At 44.8% G+C, this 18,743-nt stretch overlaps 1 protein-coding gene and 1 non-coding gene across 4 annotated transcripts in view; one reads left to right on the plus strand and one right to left on the minus strand.

Moving 5' to 3' along the window:
• LIPG (lipase G, endothelial type) overlaps positions 1–18,743 on the plus strand; it is a 70,612-nt gene that overhangs the window by 40,573 nt on the left and 11,296 nt on the right. The gene's annotated exons all lie outside the window — the stretch shown is intronic.
• TRNAC-GCA (transfer RNA cysteine (anticodon GCA)) lies at positions 7,805–7,877 on the minus strand. Its single transcript has one exon. It is a non-coding gene; the product is annotated as a tRNA-Cys (tRNA).

The following is an 18,743-nucleotide window of genomic DNA, read 5'->3' on the forward strand; positions in this document are numbered from 1 at the left end:
GTGGGATTAGTTGCGAGGCCTGTGCCTCAACCAGTCACTGCGAAGGCGCGCGTTCCATCGCGACCTCAACCCATTTTCTTTGTTCGGTCAGATCTATCAGCCCTGCTAGGGGTCCTGTGTCCTTTCTAGACAAGCACGTCTGTTCTTTCTGACTAGGTTGCCCCAAACTCTTTACATCGGATTCTTTTTGGCTGATCAAAAGACAACCCCACTTACACACTACTATAAATAAAATAGATAAGTAACAAGGACCTCCTGTGTAGCACAGGGAACTCTACTCAATGCTTTGTAATGGCCTCGATAGGAAAAGAATTTAAAAGGTGGATATATATATATATATATATATACATATACGCACAACTGGTCCACTTTGCTGTACAGTGGAAAATAACATAACATTGTAAATCAACTATACTCTAATAAAAATTAGTTAAGAAAAAGAAACCCTCGGCGATGTGGCTTCACAAACCCTGCAGTTCATTTTCTTGGTGACCCAGCAGCACTACTGCTATCTTTCCCTCCCTCAAGGCAAGCTTCTTTATTATGTGCAGGAAAAATAGTGCCTGAACTAGCATACATAGGCTGGATAAATGACAAGTTCCTACCGTATAGGGCAGAGAACGATATTCAGTATCTGAGTTATATGCTATAATGGAAAATGAGTATGTATAACTGAGTCCCTTTGCTGTTCAACAGAAATTAAACCCAACATTGTAAATCAACTAAATGTCAATACAATTTTTAAAAATCACATTGATTTTTAAACTGAAGAATTAAAGATTAGTTAGAAGAATACAAGGGAAAAAAGTTGCCTGCCAGATCCACGAAGGATGTTTCAGCCATCCAGCCAGTGGTGCACCCTGAGGGGCCTCACAGTGGGAAATACAGGATACTGGCCCTAGATAAGTAAGGTTCATATTGAAGGAATGATTTCAATGAGCCCAGGTTCTTGGATCTTCTCATACCCAGAAAAGAGCTAAACGCATTAACTTGAGATGTCTGGTTTGACTTTTGTTTTAACTTTAAAAAGTAATGTATTTGTTTCGCTTTCGGGTATGCTGGGTCTTTGGTGCTGTGCGTGGGCTTTCTCCAGTTGCGGTGCTCAGGCTTCTCATCGTGGTGACTTCTCTTGTCAGACAGCACGGGCCCCAGAGCGTTCAGGCTTCAGTCGTCGTGGCGCACTGGCTTAGTTGCCCGGTGACATATGGAGTCTTTCTGGACCAAGGATCGAGCTTGTGTCCCCTGCATTGGCAGGGAGATTCTCAACCACTGGACCACCAGGGGGTCCTAGCTTTCTTTAAATTAACAGTAATCTTTTGATGCTTGTTGCAGAACTCTTGTATATCCTGGCTCCTCTCTTGGCTCTTTGGAGCAGTCCCTCTGAAAAATCTAAGCTGTCTACGGCCGAAGTCCTCAGTTTTGTCTGCCAAATAAAACATATTTCTCAACTTTTAGGTTCTGCATTTTTTAAAGTCAACTATTAGTACATCTCCTTCCCAGCCTCCTCCTCCCACCCCTCATCCTCCACCACTTCATTAAACACTTGTACACATTAAGTTTTAATGGACACACCAGACATGGAACTTGTGTAAATCACGTAATTTGACACTTTTCTATGTGAAGCCATCATGAAACTGTGACCTCATCACCACAATCAAGGTAATGAACACGGCAATGCCTTCCAGAATCTTCCTCATGCCCCTTGGCAATCCTTTCCCATGCCCTCTCTTCAGTCAATCACTGACCTGCTTTCTTTAGACTATCTTGTAAGTAGAATGTTGGTAGAGTATGTTCTCCTGTTCACCTTCTCTCATGCAGCATAATTATTTTGAGATACATCCATGTTTCTGTATGCATTAGTAGTCTCTTCCTTATTTTTTAAAAAACAGCTTTATTTTTAAAAATAGCTTTAATAGAGCTACAATTTACATATAATAAAGTGTACCCTTTGAAGATATACAATTAGATGGCTATTAATTGTACTAAGGGAGTTAAAAAGCTGGTTTATAACTCAACATTCAAAAAATTAAGATCATGGCATCTGGTCCCATCACTTCATAGCAAATAGATGGGGAAACAATGGAAATAGTGACAGACTTTATTTTCCTGGGCTCCAAAATCACTGCAGACGGTAACTGCAGCCATGAAATTAAAAGATGCTTGCTCCTTGGAAGAAAAGTTATGACAAACCTAGACAGCATATTAAAAGTAGACATTACTTTGCTGACAAAGGTCCATCTAGTCAAAGCTATGATTTTTCCAGTAGTCTTGTATGGATGTGAGGGTTGGACCATAAAGAAGGCTGAATGCCAAAGAATTGATGCTTTTGAACTGTGGTGTTTGAGAAGACTCTTGAGAGTCCCTTGGACAGCACGGAGATCAAATCAGTCAATCCTAAGGGAAGTCAATCCAAATATTCATTGGAAGGACTGATGCTGAAGCTGAAGCTCCAATACTTTGGCCACCTGATACAAAGAGCCTGCTGCTGCTACTGCTAAGTCACTTCATTCGTGTCCGACTCTGTGCGACCCCATAGACGGCAGCCCACCAGGCTCCCCCGTCCCTGGGATTCTCCAGGCAAGAACACTGGAGTGGGTTGCCATTTCCTTCTCCAATGCATGACAGTGAAAAGTGAAAGTGAAGTCGCTCAGTCGAGTCTGACTCTTAGAGACCCCACGGACTGCAGCCCACCAGGCTCCTCCATCCATGGGATTTTCCAGGCAAGAGTACTGGAGTGGGGTGCCATTGCCTTCTCCGGTGAAGAGCCTACTCATTGGAAAAGACCCTGACGCTGGGAAAGATTGAAGGAGGCAGGAGAAGAAGCAGATAACAGAGGACTCGATGGTTGGATGGCATCTCTGATTCAACTGACATGAGTTTGAACAAGCTCTGGGAGATGGTGGAAGACAGGGAAGTCTGGTGCGTGCAGTCCCTGGGGTTGTAAAGAGTCAGACGTGACTGAGTAACTGAACGACAGCAACAACAAGGGCGGCCTGCCACCATCACCATAACCTCATTTTAGAACATTTTCTTCAACCCTCAGAGAAACCTGGTACCCATGACTAGTCACTCCCTTTTTCCGCCCTCTTTACACAACCCTGGGCAACCAGTAGTCTACTTTCTGTCTCTGTAGGCTGCCACTGTAAATGTCATAATGTGGATGTAGTATGTGGTCTTTGTGCTTGACTCTTTCACATAATGTCTTGAGGTTGACAGGTTGTAGCATGTATCACTACTTCCTTCGAATGGCTAAATAAATTCCATCACTTTTTACCCATTCATCAGTTGACAGACAATAGGTTATTTTAACATTTGGGGCTATTACAAATAATGGTGCTGTGAACATTCACAAAGAAGTTTCTGTATGGTTACAGTTGACCCTTGAACAAGGTGGAGGTTAATCCAAGTATAACTCATAGTCAGCCATCCCTGTCCTCACTTCCTCTGAACCCATGGACTTAACCCACCATGGAATAGTCCCTCCTTTCTATTGCTGAGTAGTACCTCACTGTGTGGATGAACTACCATCTGTGTATCCATGCACCTTTTCATGGGCTTGGAGCTGTCTCGCAGATAAAGCTGCCATGAACATTTGTGTACTGATCTTTGGAAGGATATCTGCTTCCATTTTTCTTGGGCTTATATCTAGAAGTGAAATGGCCAATAATATGACAGATGCATGTTCAGCCTTTTAAGCAACCGCCAAACTGTTTTCCAAAGGAGTTGTAGCATTTTGCATTCCCAGCAGCAATGTATGAGAATTCTGTGTCCTCATCAATACTTATTATGATCAGTATTTTGATTTTCAGTCACTAACAAGTGTGTGGTGGAATCTTGTGTTTTAATTTGCATTGGCTTAATGACTAATAATGTTGAGCATTTTTTCATATGGTCATTTGCTATTCAAATTGTGTGTTAAAATCTTTTCTCCATTTTGGGAGAGGTTATTTGTTTTCTTATTACTGAGTTGGGTATTCTTTATGTACTTTGGATATAAAATACAAGAATATGATCTACAAATCTTTTCTCCCAGGCTATGGTTTGTCTTTTCATTCTCCTAACAGTGTCTTTTGAAGAGCAGATGCTTAAAACTTTGATGAAATATAATTTATCATTTTTTAAAATGGATGTTAGTTTTAGTATCCTCTGTAAGAAATATTAACTAACCCAAGGTTACAAAGATTTTCTCTTATGTCATCTCTGGAAGCTTTATAATTTTAGGCTTTATATGTAGGTTTAGAGATATTAAAAAAAATTTTTTTTGTACATAGTGTGATTTATTGATCAAAGTTCTTTTCCCCCCGACAGATATTTAAGTTTTCCTTTAACATTCATTGAAAAGACTATCCTTTTTCCACAGAATTTCCTTAGCTCCTTTGTCAAAAATCCATTTTTTATAACAAATGTGTGGCTTTTTTTTCTGGACTGTGTTTCACGGATCTATTGGTCTATTTTGATTTCAGTAACACTATTCCTTGATTACTGTTGCTTTATGACAAGTCTTGAAACTGGGCATTGATAGCGTTCCAATTTTGATTCTTTCTGAAACTGTTTTAGTCATCCTAGGTAATTTGCATTTTCATCTGAATGTCAATTTCTACAAAAATCTGCTGAGATAGGAATTGCATTGTATTTATATTAATAGATTTGTTTGAGGATAACTGATTTCTTAACATTGGATTTTTCAACCCATCTTCATTAGTTCTTCATTTAAATTGTAACATTTTTATGTTAAATTAGGTATTTTACAGCTTAGTTTTCTGCTGACAAAATTACTTCTTCAGGGAGCTATGGCTTGCTCTTTCCAAATATATAAAACTTATTTTTGGATAGAACCATTTTAAGCAAACACAATTACTTACTTACAATGGCATTTTTATTTTTAAACTTAAAAATGTGAACATTAAAAAATACCACCCAGATGGTCTGGTGGAGTGTGGAGGCCACCCAGAAGCCCTCTCTGGAACTGAGGCACTCATCCCACTGGTTGCTGGGAGCCTTGGCAGTTGAGGGCTCTCGTTGGTGCCTCTCTCCAGGAATTACCCTCAGTCAAGCAAGATACTTACAGTCGCAGCCCTTCCCTAGAGGCAGTCCACAAACTGGCCTATTTGCCTAAGGACAGGACCACTCTGGAGGGATGGAGGAGCTACACAGCCCCTGGTGGGGTCAGCTGGGCTGTTGTGACGTCATAGTTCAACTCCTCCCCTGCCCAGTAGAAGTCTTGCCCTTAAACCTCCGTCTCAGACAGTCTGTCTCCCAGGGAATCCAAGTGAAAACAAATGAGAATTTCCTAATCACTTTGTAACTAATGCAAGAGCTTAAAGGAGTGGAAACACAGACGCAGGGTCAGCTCATGGAGCCCAGAGGGGAGATGTGGCGAAAACAGGAAGCCAGTGATCACTGGTCCTGCATGATGCTTGGCTTAGGGTCAAAGTCATGTCCCTCAATCAGAGGGGTTTCCCCTTCACAGGTCACCCTGGCTTTGGGAGGAGGAGAAAGCACCTAGAAGGCTTCTGCCTCCTCACTGTGGCAGGTACATGGATAACATGTGTGAGAGAGACGGCAAGCAGACTCTGAAGTTCAAAGTCAGTGGCTGGTCCTGGGCCTCTCAGCAAGTGGATGAACTTGAACTTAAACTTACGGCTACAGACACTGTGCTTTTTCCTTTCCTTAAAACAGCACTAGAAGAACTTACCTTCCACAAGACACCTATGAGTCTGTTTGTTCTCTGTGTAAATCTGGATGTTAACCTATTATGAGGTGGGAACCACCTGCTTTCTTCGAAGGAACATTCATTTCAAGACTTTCTCATAAAAGAACAAACAATGAAGAAACAAGCTCTATGGTGTGCAGGTGAGGAGGAGACTGGCAGTCACCAAAATTTCCAAACTTGCCCAGCTGACTTGCTGTGGGATACCAGAAATACGCACATACCTAAAGAATGTCCTGGAGATGTTTTACCAGCAGAACCACCTTATGAGGTGGGACGGGATGCTCCCTGAGGAGAGGAGGGGCGGTGGACAGGAGCTGCTATAAAGGACAGGCTGCAAGGGAGCCCTGGACACTCCAGCTCTCACTCAGCAAGGCAGGTCCAAAAGGTTTTGGAAGAATAGACAACCCAGTGTGAAACCAAACCCTTCCCAGTCTCATTTCATTTAATCCTCACTCCGCTGCTATGCGATGAGTTATTTTCTTTTTTGGCTGCACCATGCAGCATGTGGGATCTTGGTTCCCTGACCAGGGGTTGAACCAGCCCCTGCCCCCACCGCAGTGGAAGTGTGGAGTCTTAACCACTGGATTTCCAGGGAAGTTCCAGAGTTTTTCTCATGATGCTTTTGAACTGTGGTGTTGGTGAAGACTCTTGAGAGTTCCTTGGACTTCAAGGGGATCCAACCAGTCCATCCTAAAGGAAATCAGTCCTGTAAGGACTGACATTGAAGCTAAAACTCCAATACTTTGGCCACCTGGTGCAAAGAACTGACTCATTTGTAAAGATCCTGATGCTGGGAAAGATTGAAGGCAGGAGGAGAAGGGGACAACAGAGGATGAGATGGTTGGATGGCATCATAGACTCAGTGGACATGGGTTTGGGTGAACTCCAGGAGTTGGTGATGGACAGGGAGGACTGGCGTGCTGCAGTCCATGGGGTCGCAAAGAGTTGGACACAACTGAGTGACTGAACTGAAGTGATTTCAAATACGGAACTCGAAGCTTAGAGAGGCTGAATTGTCACAGGTCAGAACAGTAAGTGGTTGGCTGGGATTTGAGCCCAGGTCTCTTTCCAAATCTGTTGTTTTAATCACTCTACTCTACTGAATATGGAGGTAGGAAGGATAATGAATTGCATTGCATATTAAAAACATTTCGCCAACATTGACTCAGTGGGAACGTTCGGGTTGAGAGGGACAGGTTGACCAGGGGGCAGCATCTGGTGTGACCAAGTCCCATGTCAGCACCTCTTCCCTCCTCGCGAGGCATGGGCGGGGGGCAGCTCTACGCTCACCTGAGCTCACCTGAGTTGGGAGGGATGTCTTCCCCACACTAAGCAGTCCATCAGAGTATCCTGTACAAGAACAGTCAGTTCAGTCCCTGAGGGGCGGCCTCACAAACAACGTTGCCAGGGAGGGGGCAGCACTGACGGCTGAATCCCAGGCGCTGCCACTGTTTTCCACGTGGTTGGACCACAGACCACATCTGTGGACACTCTGGGGAAGTCTCACGTTCTGTCTCCTGGCTTTATTCATTACCGCCTGCTTGCAGGCTCCGCTCAGGGCTGGCAGCCTGCCTGGGAATGCTGGCTCCATCTGGTCCTCCTCCGTGTGGCTCCTGTTCCCTGCAGGATGAAGGCACCCTCCTCCCCGACCCCCCACCTGCCTGGAGAACAGGAGCTGAGAGGACCCGGTGGCTGCTACCTTCCTGGGTGGTTTCCACCCAGGAGACGTCTTGTCTCCTTTCAGAATGCCAACAGCCCCAGGAAATCAGAGGACATCCGCATCTGTCCACTGTGATCTGAAGGAAGTTTGGATTATAGGAAGACCACCTGCAAGGAACGGTGCCCTAGGATTTGCATAATATGGTAAATAGCTGACGGCCTATTCCCTCCATTTTATTTACTGTTTATAATTGTCTTTCAGATTTTATTGAGGCTGAAGTTCGTTGACAAGTGAAGGGAAGTTGCTCAGTTGTGTCCAACTCTTTGCAACCCCATGGACTGTAGCCTACCAGGTTCCTCCATTCGTGGGATTTTCCAGGCAAGAGTATTGGAGTGGGTTGGAGTGGGTTGCCATTTCCTTCCCCAGGGGATCTTCCTGACCCAGGGATTGAACCTGGGTCTCCCGCATTGCAGGCAGACGCTTTACCATCTGAGCCATCAGGGAAGCCCTGAAGTCCAGAGAATTTGGTTAAATAGGGCTTGAATTGAATGTTCCCAATTTATTATTATTATTACTTATTTATTTGTGGCCTCACTGTGTAGCTTGCTGGATCTTAGTTCCCTGACCAGGGACTGAACCCAGGCCCTCAGTAGTGAAAGCGCTGAGTCTTAACCACTGGACTTCCAGGAAATTTCCTGAACTGAATACTTAAAAAAAAAAATGTATTTATTTATTTATTTGGCTGCACCAGTTCTTGGTTGGGTCTTAGTTGCAGCATGTGGGATCTTCAACTTAGGTTGTGGCATGTGGGATCTAGTTCCTTGATCAGGGATGGAACCTGGGCCCCCTGTACCCTGCATTGGGAATGCAGAGTCTTAGCTACTGGGCCATCAGGGAAGTCCCTGAATACTTTTTAAAACTCTAATTTTATACAGTCATTCAGATACTTTTTCATGAAGTTATTATTACTCTACCAAGAATTTAGTCCACAATGGTACAAATCTTTCTCTTGTTGTTGTTCAGTCACTAAGAAGCTGCCAAGAGTCAGACCCGACTGAAGACACTTACTTAGCACACAGCATGCAAGCTCAAAGGTTGTGCACAAGTGAGTCTGGGCATGTAGGACTCAAAGAGAGAATGGGGAAAGATAACCAGTGGTGCATGGAGAGGAAGGGAGACTCAGGGAATGCCTGTACCTGCTGTGATGTGCTCATCAGAGGCTGGTAATCATCAGAAGAAAGGAAACGCAAAAGATGAATATTTTAAGTCTAGGACTTAAGCCAGACTAGAGGGGCTGAGGAGCATGTCCTAATCCATGCAACATAGGAAGGGCAGTCACCTAGTGTTCACAAGATTCACCTGAGCTCTAAAGATGTGCAGATGATTCCATGAACAAGAGACTCGGCAAGAATGCTTAGCTGGTGCTAGCAAGAGTTTAAAGTTCCCAGTGGGAGCTGGACTGTCCTTGTCTATAGATGCATATATAACTTCCCAAGGCCTACTGGTGGATTTAAACAAACTCCATGAAGTCATAAAGAGCCAACACTATCAAGGGGTGTCATGAAGGCCTGGGGAAGACTCTGGGGCAAAGGGTCTGGTCACCATGGAGGCAGGAAGGAACGTTTGGAACATCTGGCTGTGAGTGGAACATCTGAATTCCATCATGATGTCAATTTTCCCTTATTTTTTTCTGGACTAAGTCGTGCATAACAAGTTGATACTCTAATAAGGATCTAAGTCATGCATAACAAGTCGATACTCTAATAATGACCTAATTTATGGTCTTCTGATTCCCTTACAAAAGAGAAAATCCCCCAAAGGGGATATATGTAAAGCTGATTCACTTTGCTGTACAGCAGAAACTAACACAACTTTTACGACTGAGCGACTTCACTTTTGCTTTTCACTTTCACGCATTGGAGGAGGAAATGGCAACCCACTCCAGAATTCTGGCCTGCAGAATCTCAGGGACGGGGCAGCCTGGTGGGCTGCCATCTATGGTGTCGCACAGAGTTGGACATGACTGAAGCGACTTAGCAGCAGCAGCAGACTCCAATAAAAATTAATAAAAAAGGAAGTTAAATTAATTAATTAAAGTGGGAAAATGAAGGAAAGAGAAAGCAAGTGGATTAGCCAAGACCTCACAGCTCAGTGGCACCTAAGGTTTTTGCTTCTAGCAAATGGTCCAAAAGAATGTACCATTCTGCCTTCTCTCAGCTGCTTTCCACCCAAAATGTTGGGGTGACCACCAGGATTGTTTTTCATTCTAGTTCTTTCAAAAAGTAAAGGGCAATAGTTTTTTGGTACATAAGTGCTCATAGTAGCATTGTTCATTATAGCCCCAAGTGGAAACAATCCAGATGTCAGTCAACTGAAGGATGGTTGAGCAAAAAAGGGAATACCCATACAATGGAATATCATTCAGCCATAAATAGGAATTAAGGTCCGATACCTCCTGCAGTCAACAAAAACAAGACCAGGAGCTGACTGTGGCTCAGATCATGAACTCCTTATTACCAAATTCAGACTTAAATTGAAGAAAGTAGGGAAAACCATTAGACCATTCAGGTATGACCTAAATCAAATCCCTTATGATTATACAGTAGAAGTGAGAAATAGATTTAAGGGCCTAGATCTGATAGATAGAGTACCTGATGAACTATGGAATGAGGTTCATGATATTGTACAGGAGACAGGAATAAGACCATCCCCATGGAAAAGAAATGCAAAAAAGCAAAATGGCTGCCTGGGGAAGCCTTACAAATAGCTGTGAAAAGAAGAGAAGCGAAAAGCAAAGGAGAAAAGGAAAGATATAAGCATCTGAATGCAGAGTTCCAAAGAATAGCAAGAAGAGATAAGAAGGCCTTCCTCAGCGATCAATGCAAAGAAATAGAGGAAAACAACAGAATGGGTAAGACTAGAGATCTCTTCAAGAAAATTAGAGATACCAAGGGAACATTTCATGCAAAGATGGGCTCAATAAAGGACAGAAATGGTATGGACCTAACAGAAGCAGAAGATATTAAGAAGAGGTGGCAAGAATACACAGAAGAACTGTACAAAAAAGATCTTCACGACCCAGACAATCACGATGGTGTGGTCACTCATCTAGAGCCAGACATCCTGGAATGTGAAGTCAAGTGGGCCTTAGAAAGCATCACTATAAACAAAGCTAGTGGAGGTGATGGAATTCCAGTTGAGCTGTTTCAAATCCTGAAAGATGATGCTGTGAAAGTGCTGCATTCAGTATGAGAGCAAATTTGGAAAACTCAGCAGTGGCCACAGGACTGGAAAAAGTCAGTTTTCATTCCAATCCCAAAGAAAGGCAATGCCAAAGAATGCTCAAACTGCCGCACAATTGCACTCATCTCACACGCTAGTAAAGTAATGCTCAAAATTCTCCAAGCCAGGCTTCAGCAATGTGTTCAAGCTGGTTTTAGAAAAGGCAGAGGAACCAGAGATCAAATTGCCAATATCTGCTGGATCATGGAAAAAGCAAGAGAATTCCAGAAAAACATCTATTTCTGCTTTATTGACTAAGCCAAAGCCTTTGACTGTGTGGATCACAATAAACTGTGGAAAATTCTGAAAGAGATGGGAATACCAGACCACCTGACCTGCCTCTTGAGAAATCTGTATGCAGGTCAGGAAGCAACAGTTAGAACTGGACATGGAACAACAGACTGGTTCCAAATAGGAAAAGGAGTACGTCAAGGCTGTATATTATCACCCTGCTTGTTTAACTTATATGCAGAGTACATCATGAGAAACGCTGGACTGGAAGAAACACAAGCTGGAATCAAGATTGCCAGGAGAAATATCAATAACCTCAGATATGCAGATGACACCACCCTTATGGCAGAAAGTGAAGAGGAACTCAAAAGCCTCTTGATGAAAGTGAAAGTGGAGAGTGAAAAAGTTGGCTTAAAACTCAACATTCAGAAAACGAAGATCATGGCATCCGGTCCCATCACTTCATGGGAAATAGATGGGGAAACAGTGGAAACAGTGTCAGACTACTTTTTTGGGCTCCAAAATCTCTGCAGATGGTGACTGCAGCCATGAAATTAAAAGACGCTTACTCCTTGGAAGGAAAGTTATGACCAACCTAGATAGCATATTGAAAAGCAGAGACATTACTTTGCCAACAAAGGTCCGTCTAGTCAAGGCTATGGTTTTTCCAGTGGTCATGTATGGATGTGAGAGTTGGACTGTGAAGAAGGCTGAGCGCCGAAGAATTGATGCTTTTGAACTGTGGTGTTGGAGAAGACTCCTGAGAGTCCCTTGGACTGCAAGGAGATCCAACCAGTCCATTCTGAAGGAGATCAGCCTGGGATTTCTTTGGAAGGAATGATGTTAAAGCTGAAACTCCAGTACTTTGGCCACCTCATGCAAAGAATCGACTCATTGAAAAAGACTCTGATGCTGGGAGGGATTGGGGGCAGGAGGAGAAGGGGACGACAGAGGATGAGATGGCTGGATGGCATCACTGACTCAATGGATGTGAGTGTGAGTGAACTCCGGGAGTTGGTGATGGACAGGGAGGCCTGGCGTGCTGCGATTCATGGGGTCGTAAAGAGTCAGACATGACTGAGCAACTGAACTGAACTGAACCTCCTACAGTTAAGGTGAATTCTGAAAACATTATGCCAAGATAAATCAGTCAGTCCTAAAGGTCACATTTGTATGACTCCATCTAAGTGGAATAGAATGGAATCTATATGAAAATGTCTAGAATTGGCAAATCTGTAGAAACAGAAAGTTGATTGTTGGTTATCTTTGGCTGAGGAACTTGGGGGTGAGGGGATTGTACAGAGTTTCTTTTTGAGGTGATGAAAGTGTTCTAAAAATGACTCTGCTGTTGGTTTTACAGCTCTGTGAATATACTAAAAATCATCAAATTGTATACTTTCAGTGGGTGACTTGCATGATATGTGTTGGGGATTTTCTCCCCGGGACTTGGAAGCAACGAACCTGAAAGAATGACACTCGGACAGTCTATTGCAAGGACTGACAAGTTTATTTCTGCAGTCAAGCCTTTTTATAGAAGCAGGAACAAAGAGCTTAGAGTATACAGCCAGCAGAGCGCGTACGGGGTTAACACCTAATCAGTAAAAATATTTCAAGGACAGCGCGCTCTAAGTGACCCATGTGCTTATCCCATAACCTGTTTTCTCAAGCAACATCCTTAATATTTATTATTAAATCTTGGTGCCAGGCATAACCCAAGGCAGGAGATGTTTTTCTGCCTGCAGCACCAAGCCGGGGTACTTCTGGCCCTTCACCATTTTCCCAAGGACTTCCTCCAACCAGCTATTTTGTACTGGGCTTCCCAACAATATGTTAACTATCTCTCAATAAAATGGTTACAAACAGATAAGGAGAGACCACTAGTAAGATCAGAGGTGTTGATGGGAAGCCTCAGTTTTGTCCATCTCTCTTGGCATAGTCCTGGGACCAGAGCTGAGTGCCAGGCAAGGGGTGATAAAGGAGCCTGGACTGGACACATCAGGGGCTGAAGCCAGTAGGCATTCAATAACTGAAGGAACAAATACTGAAATGCCTGACTCTCTGTTAAAGCCCAGTCGGTGAGAAGGAAGAGAAAAATGTTTGGCTTCAGTCTTAGGACTTGGAGCTGGGAAGGGCTTTTGAGGGTGGCCCAAAGCAATTTGCCATGAGGCTTTAATAGAACCAACACCATTGTGTATTCACACATCTCTTATTCCTCTTATCGAATCTGGGGATTTGTCTGAGGTCTTGGTGCTGAGGAGTTGGAGGGGGAGGCTCTCATTTGGTACCCAACATAGAAACTTGGAACAGGAAACCAGTTTCCCTGAGAAATGTCATCTCCCACTGTACTGTGGGCATTATAAGTTAAAGGTGAAGATTTCTCCAGCAGCAAAGCTCACAAAACACCAAAATGAACCATCTTTGGGAAGATGTGGAAAACTTTATGTATGAGGACATGTGGAAATTAGATGCGACCCATTATGAGACTGGGATGTACATTTTTTGGCCTCTGGAAAGTGCACAGTCAATGGAGGCTGTAATTTAACCCGTTGAGGGATTAAGTTCAAGTGTGATCTAGTGGGATGAACACAGTCAAATGGGTCATTTCACTCAAGTTTTAAACCAACACTTATGTTCACTTACTGTCTTATGTCTGCACAAGACACTCACCTCTGCAAATTGGGTATAAAATTGTGAGCAAGGACTGGTTATGAAAGATATGGTGAAACCATCCTCAGCTTTTGTTATCAAACTGGACTTGAGGCTCAAGTGCCCATGTCACCTCAGTTTAGTGCCTCCCCCATCTCTCAGTAAACTGACTGGAGAGAAGCTTCAGGAAGAGCATAACTTAGGCTGAAACCTTATGATAAACAAATTCACGCTAAGATATGTGTGACCAAGAGTTAATTCATGTGTTGCAGTTTAAGAAAGGAAGTCAGTTACCTTAAGGAACAACGTAATGCAATAGAATTTTTAAAATTTTGTTTTATTTTAGGTGGGTGGGCTTTCAGGATGCTTCTTTTCTTTTTGTTAGGAAAAATTGCTCAATTTATTAATATGGAGCTGGAAATTAAAGTACCAATGAGATAATGACTTTCTACCAATATGACTGGCAAAAACTGAAAAAGAATGTTATGTTATGTGAAAGTTACTCAGTCGTGTCTGACGCTTTGCCACCCCATGGACTATACAGGCCATGGAATTCTCCAGGCCAGAATACCTGAGTGGGTAGCCTTTCCCTTCTCCAGGGGATCTCCCAACCCAGGGATCGAACCCAGGACTCCCACATTGCAGGAGGATTCTTTACCAACTGAGCCGCCAAGGAAGCCCATGAAAAAGAATAATAGTGCTTATTAATTGCTGTGATGTAAGGAAAAAGACTGCAGCCATGAAATTAAAAGACGCTTACTCCTTGGAAGGAAAGTTATGTCCAACCTAGATAGCATATTCAAAAGCAGAGATGTTACTTTGCCCACAAAGGTCTGTCTAGTCAAGGCTATGGTTTTTCCTGTGGTCATGTATGGATGTGAGAATTGGACTGTGAAGAAGGCTGAGCGCCGAAGAACTGATGCTTTTGAACTGTGGTGTTGGAGAAGACTCTTGAGAGTCCCTTGGACTGCAAGGAGATCCAACCAGTCCATTCTGAAGGAGATCAGCCCTGGAATTTCTTTGGAAGGAATGATGCTAAAGCTGAAACTCCAGTACTTTGGCCACCTCATGCGAAGAGTTGACTCATTGGAAAAGACTCTGATGCTGGGAGGGATTGGGGGCAGGAGGAGAAGGGGATGACAGAGGATGAGATGGCTGGATGGCATCACTGACTCGATGGATGTGAGTGTGAGTGAACTCTGGGAGTTGGTGATGGACAGGGAGGCCTGGCATGCTGCGATTCATGGGGTCGCAAAGAGTCAGACACGACTGAGCGACTGAACTGAAGGAAAAAGATGCTGTCACACATTGTTAATAGAAAACTGAACTGTTACCTTAGAAAGAATCTGACAATATCCTTTTTCCTTTCTGGAAGTTTTCTAAAGACATCATTACTAATTTTTAAAAACTTGTTATTTGATGTTGGGGTAGAGCCAATTAACGATGTTGTGATAGTTGTGGGTGAACAGTGAAGGAGTCAGCCACACACATACATGTATCCATTCTGCCCCAAACTCCCCTCCCATCCAGGCTTCCACATAACACTGAGCAGAGTCCCATGTGCTATACAGTAGGTCCTTATTGATTATCCATTTTAAATATAGCAGTGTGCACATGTCCATCCCCAGCTCACGAACTATCCCTTCCCCCCATCCTTCCCCCTGGGCAACCATAAGTTTGTTCTCTGAGTCTCTTTCTGTTTTGTTAGTTCATTTGTGTCCTTTCTTTTTTGACTCCACATATAATGAATGTCTGTGTTATAGGTTAGAGTCCACATACATGTAATTGACATCATATGATATTTGTCTTTGTCATTCCCACTTACTTCACTCAGTATGATCATCTGTGTTTGCCATCAACGTTGCTGCATTATTGTTATTTTTTATGGCTGAGTAGTATTCCATCGTATGTGTGTACCACATCTTCTCTATCCATTCCTCTGTCGATGGACATTTAGGCTGTTTCCACGTCTTGGCTGTTGTGGATAGTGCTGCCGTGAACACAGGAGAATCTTTGTTATTAACGAGCTCCCTGGTGATGCTGATGCAGGTGGTCTGCCCCATACTTGGAGACACACTGCTTTGGTGAAGGCATCTCAAAATTTATTGTGTAGAGAAGTAACCTGGGACCTTGTTAAACTGCAGCTCTGGCTCAGCATTTCTAATCAGCTCTCGGATGATGTCAGGGATACTGATCTGCAGAACACAGTTTGAGTGACAAGGTTACACAGCTGTGGTTCTCAGAGGGGGTTCCCTGCACAGGCGCCAGGATCACCAGGGAACTTGTTAGAAAGGCCAGTTCTCAGGTTCGACCTCAGACTTGCAGAAACTGTAGGTGATCTGTCTCAACACGCCCTTGCTGTGAATCTGCTTCAGGCTGGAGCTGGAGAGACCCTGAGAGCGCTCTCACCCCACCCCTCAAAATCCTGGAGCAGCACCCTATGGAGCAGCTGAGAGCTGTAAACTTACAGAGGGGCCCGTGGCCTCAGGGGTGCTGCTGATATTCCTAGGGGAGGAAGCTGTGGAGAAGGAGGCGTTAGAATTGGGTGGTGGGTGCCCCTGGGTACTAGCGAGGTCTCCAGTCCAGGATGGTGGCAGAAGGAAAGGCCAGTCCCGAACCGGGCCTCTGGGCAATAGTCAGGGGGTCGGGGGGCAGGGTACACGTGCAGCAGCAGTGGATTTGTGACCTGGGGCCCCCTGACTTCTCTACTGTTTCCTCCACAGCTCAGGCACTTGCCTTGCCAGGCCCGCAGATCCTTTGGATAAAGCGGCACACCTACCCATTTATACAAAGGTCTTAGGAATTTCTCGGGCTTACTTCTTCCAGGGTTATTTGCATTTAAAAAGTAGCTTTCAGGAGAAAGCAATTTTTCTTAAGTGCCGTTTTAAGCTTTAGGGTGCCTGGATAGGAAGCTGCCTGGTCTTCAAAGCACACCTCTCAGAGACAGCCCATGGTGCTGACACATTGGCTCTGCATCCGGCTTTTCATGGTGAAGCTGGCAGGGCCCCTCCCTGTGCGGGCCAGGCTGCCTGAGCTGAGGAATTGCCCCTCCCGCACGGCTGCCTCCTGGAATCTCTCACTGCCCCATCCTCTGTGGGAGAGAGGCAGCAATTAGCATAACTGGAACAGATCCCCTTTGTCTGCATCTCAGACTGTGGGATTCAGGCCTCCCCCAGAGACATGCTAATTACGTGGAAGGGACCCTGGGTGCTCATTGGCACCAATCTCTGCTCAACTCTTGCTGCTGCTGGAAAGAAACCAGGTGTATGTGAAGCCAGAGCTTGGGGTTCTGCATGGATTGTGCATGGATTAACTTGCTTCCCATCCAGGAAAACTCCTGCTCCTCCAACCCCCTAAGCACTCTCAATATCTTCCTCCCCTAAGTTTCTGCAGCCCTCGGCTGTGACTCCTGGTCACATGAGTATCTTCCATCTTGGCATGAGTATCTTTCATCACCTCGCCCAAGACTGACTTTCTTTCACATTTGGACTGCAGTTTCTTCACAGAGGACCTTGTTTTATACTTAATTGATGAATCAACTAAGCAATCAATCAATGCTGATTAAAGAAAGATTTTGTCAAGCACTGTGCAAAGATCACTAAGTCAACATCTACAAAGAAGGCCATACAACTTAGTTAGGGGTGCAGGGGTATGTAACTGAGTGATCAGTTACATACCATCTGATGCTCTGTGAAGATTGAGGAGTAGGTACAGAAATGTGCCTGGGCAGGAGTGAAGGGAGGAGCGATGAAGGGCTTCCTGGAGGAGGTGACATTTGAACATGTTTAAGGATGAGTATGGTTTTTCCAGTGGTCATGTATGGATGTGAGAGTTGGACTGTGAAGAAAGCTGAGTGCTGAAGAATTGATGCTTTTGAACTGTGGTGTTGGAGAAGACTCTTGAGAGTTCCTTGGACTGCAAGGAGATCCAACCAGTCCATTCTAAAGGAGATTAGCCCTGGGTGTTCTTTGGAAGGAATGATGCTAAAGCTGAAACTCCAGTACTTTGGCCACCTCATGCGAAGAGTTGACTCATTGGAAAAGACTCTGATGCTGGGAGGGATTGGGGGCAGGAGGAGAAGGGGACGACAGAGGATGAGATGGCTGGATAGCATCACTGACTTGATGGATGTGAGTCTGAGTGAACTCCGGGAGTTGGTGATGGACAGGGAGGCCTGGCGTGCTGGGATTCATGGGGTCACAAAGAGTCGGACACAACTGAGTGACTGAACTGAACTGAGGGATGAGTAGGGTTAACCACGGGCTTCCCAGGTGGCGCTACGGTTTGTGACCCCATGGACTGTACAGTCCGTGGAATTCTCCAGGCCAAGATACTGGAGTGGGTAGCCTTTCCCTTCTCCAGGCATTCTTCCCAACCCAGGGATCAAACTCAGGTCTCCCGCATTGTGGGCACATTCTTTACCAGCTGAGCTGCAGGGGAATCCCACTGGTAAAGAAACCACCTGCCAATGCAGGAGACATAGAGACATGGGTATTTTATGGGTAGGAGGCATGGCAACCTACTCCAATATTCTTGCCTGGAAAATCCTGAGGAACCTGGCAGGATACAGTCCATGGGGTCACAAAGAGTCAGACACGACTGAGCAACTTCACAGGCACGCATGCAGGGTTTACCATATAGGTGTTACAGAGGAAAAGGCACATACAAAGTCACCGGATGGGATAATTTTGGACTGTCCTGGGACCTCGAGGTCGAGGTGACTGGGCCATAGACGGCCTGGGAGAGAGGAAGAGACAAGATGGGGAGGCAGGTGACTGGGTCCTAAAAAGTTTTTACCTTCCAAGCCAAAGGGTTTGGAGGTTGACTTGAGGGCATTGTGCCACCATTGAAGGATTTGAATAAGAAGATAGTGTGGTCAGAGTCATGTTTTAGAAAGAGAAATCTGAAGTGTGGAGGACAGACGGGAGAGATGACGTGGAAGTGAGACAGCCAAGGAATGAGACTCAGGCAAGGAGGGTGGGAGAGGAAGCAGGCAGTGAGGGATGATGCAGACCAGGGCCTGGGGTGGGAGCCCATATACGTGACGGGAAGGAGGCAGGGACGATGGAGAGGGCCAGGGCCAGCAGGGGGCAAGGATCCAAGTCGTCTTGTGGACATAGCATGTTTGAGGTGCCCAGGGGTGGGCCTGCTCATGGGAAGTTGAGCATAGGTGTCTGGATGAAGGGGAGGGAATCCATGAGACACGGTCAG

The sequence above is a fragment of the Bos mutus genome, chromosome 24 (assembly GCF_027580195.1).
Source record: "Bos mutus isolate GX-2022 chromosome 24, NWIPB_WYAK_1.1, whole genome shotgun sequence".
Lineage (NCBI taxonomy): Eukaryota > Metazoa > Chordata > Mammalia > Artiodactyla > Bovidae > Bos > Bos mutus.